The sequence below is a fragment of the Sciurus carolinensis genome, chromosome 8 (assembly GCF_902686445.1).
Source record: "Sciurus carolinensis chromosome 8, mSciCar1.2, whole genome shotgun sequence".
In the NCBI taxonomy this organism is placed as follows: domain Eukaryota; kingdom Metazoa; phylum Chordata; class Mammalia; order Rodentia; family Sciuridae; genus Sciurus; species Sciurus carolinensis.
Window position 1 is genome coordinate 84,675,952 of NC_062220.1, and position 2,710 is coordinate 84,678,661.

Sequence of the window (2,710 nt, forward strand, 5' to 3'; positions counted from 1 at the left end):
CCACAATATATTTGGCATTTCCTCTAGTTTTTCCTAGAAATCACTCAAAAAGCAAAAAGTGAGCACAAAAATCAAAACCACAAACTCCACTTGGATGAAACTAAATTCTCATAGGAATGATTATGGAGAAGGGGAGGCTTTTGAAAATGGGGAGAAATGATGCAGAAACTATAGATATCAAAGGGCAGTAATATAAATGGGAGAACTTCCTGAGGTGCAAAACCCCAAAATCTCATTGTGATGGGGTACATACATAGGAAGCAGTGGTGTTCCTGGATTCCATTTGCTTTCAAGAATCTAAGGAAATAGAGTCAAATGAGAAGTCACACAGAAAGGCTATATATAGAGGAAATGAGCTGTCTCCATGGCATCAGGAGAGGAGAAAGTTGTTATTGTGAGAAAGAGCCACTGTGGCCTGTCATCACCACTCACAAAACCCTGGGTAATAAGAAAATTCCAGATTAGGCCTTGGTATTGGTCCTTTTCCAACATACACTTGCAAACAATTTGTCTGGAAAAACTCATGTTTTTCAACAATGAGAAATCAAAATGTGATAATCCATATAAATATATACCACAGGGAGAAGGAAAAAGGAACTGGAAAAACATTAGGCAAAGAATATTTATAAGATAAATGTTGCCTTAGAGCAGATGAATAATTACTACCAAGTATATAGCATGGATTAAAAATAATAATTAAGCTCTTATATGAAACAAGAACTTCAAACAGATATTCAAGAGCCCCAGGAAGAGATGGACTGTATAGGGGAAGATAAAATGTGATCTGGAAGGGCTCAAGAAAGGAAGATTAAAAAAAGTCAAATCATCATAGAAATGAAGGCAAAATTGAAAGGAATATAAACAGACATTGCTGAAACATGCTAAAGAACAGAGAATTAACTAAAAAAGAAAAATGAAAAAATGTTAAAGAATGAGAGAAAATGATAGATGGAGAAAAAAGGTAAAGAAGATTCAATGTACATATAAACATTTAACAGATATTCAAACTCCCTCATAGTAAGAGAAATGCATAATATACATTGAGATATAGACTTATTTTTAGGAACATCACTAAAACACGAGTAGATTTTTCTCATATTGCTTAGTAATTTGAAGAGAAGGAACATCTTTCTCTATGAGACAGGAAATAGACATACAATTAGTTCAGATACAAGCATTTCATCAACTCCTGCTTTTATAACCACCCCTTTTTTTTTTCTGTACAGAGGGAGTCAAACACACCTGATAGGAAAACGGGGCAAAGGAAGAAGAAGATTCCATAAGAGTACTAGAGATTTGGAAAAGCACCAGTGTGGAAAGAAAGAAGTTGTATCTGGAAAATGTAAAAGAATTCTGTGCAAGGTAACTCTCTGCACAATTCATCTGCCTGTTTGGGGTGTCAGGAAGATGAAGGTTGGGGTTTCTAGGGTAGAACAGGTGGAGATAGAGGGTCAAGAGTGTTGGCAAGAAAAGTGGTCAAAGTAAAAAATGGAGTTAAAGGAGGTTGGTGATTTATTGGATTCATTTAATCTACTGTATTTCAGAAGTTGAATATCCCAAGCTGTGGATCTCCAGGAGACAGCAAGGTCCCTTATACCCTACTGTTCATCCTTTCCTCAGACGTTTATCTATTGGGTCAGATTTCAGGATGTCAATTAGGCTGCATTTGCTCACAGTGAGGTCAATTTGAGAAAAATGTCAGTTCATGGACGTGACTTGCCCTCTTTTCTCTCTTTTCCCCAATTGACTGACATGATTAGCTGGCCAGGTTTATCTGAAAGAGCTCTGCCCATCTTTTCTTCCCGTCTCCCTTGCCTTTGCAGCTTACAGAGGTAAGGATTGTGGGTTCACGTCCTGTCTTTTCCTTCCCTACAGCTGCTTTGGATGTGGGGAGATGGGAGATGCATGTTGGAGTCCCTGCACTGCTTTTGTCTGAGGTTTATGGTGTTGGGCAAAAGGCTGCTTCCTGCCCTCCAGACCAATGCACTGTGTTTTCTTCACAGACTTAAAGAGCCCTTTGGGAAAAAGTGGCTAAGACCAGAGATTCTTGGTGAATGTCTTTGTTATAGCACGGACAATTCCCTACAATGTCTAGCAACAAGAGGAAAGATTCTGTGGCATGAGACTAAGGTGAAGAGGAACTGAAGGCTTTGGAAATGGAAGAAAAGATAAAACTCTCTTGTGTTAGGTGTAGAAATGTCAGAAGCACTTTTGGTTCAAATTTATTGTCAAATGCTTTGGCAGGGAGTAAACAGCTTTAAAACAGTCATACCAAAAACTAGAAGGTATGTTGGTACTTTTATAGTTTTGAAAAACAAAAGGGTTTATATAGGTTTAGGATAGAAATGAATAGCAACGACAATTTAATAAACCAATAAATTCATTAACCTTATATGAGCAGTACAAAGCAATTTCTGAGCTCTTATTATTTACATCAGTAGACAAAAATCTTGATATGGATGTTCATATAACCATAATGGTTTATGTTTCAGATGGGTAAAAATAAATTCTACAGTAATAATTTGTTACAGGGGAATTGAAATATCTTTACAGAGAAATGTAACAGAAAATCTTCCACATGTGGTAGTGCAGTGTTCAATTAATCTTACCTAGGACCTTGACTTTAGTCTTTGCTGAGATTCTAAAATCATCAATGTGGCTTCCTTATAAACATAGATATTGTATCTACAACAGTGCATGAATGAACAAA

General features: G+C 36.8%; 1 long non-coding RNA gene across 1 annotated transcript; it reads left to right on the top strand.

The window, feature by feature from the left end:
• The first annotated feature begins 1,234 nt into the window (after positions 1-1,234).
• LOC124991558 (uncharacterized) lies at positions 1,235-2,501 on the top strand. Its single transcript, XR_007109900.1, has 3 exons — positions 1,235-1,362; positions 1,761-1,832; positions 2,004-2,501. It is a non-coding gene; the product is annotated as an uncharacterized LOC124991558 (long non-coding RNA).
• Positions 2,502-2,710: the final 209 nt, after the last annotated feature.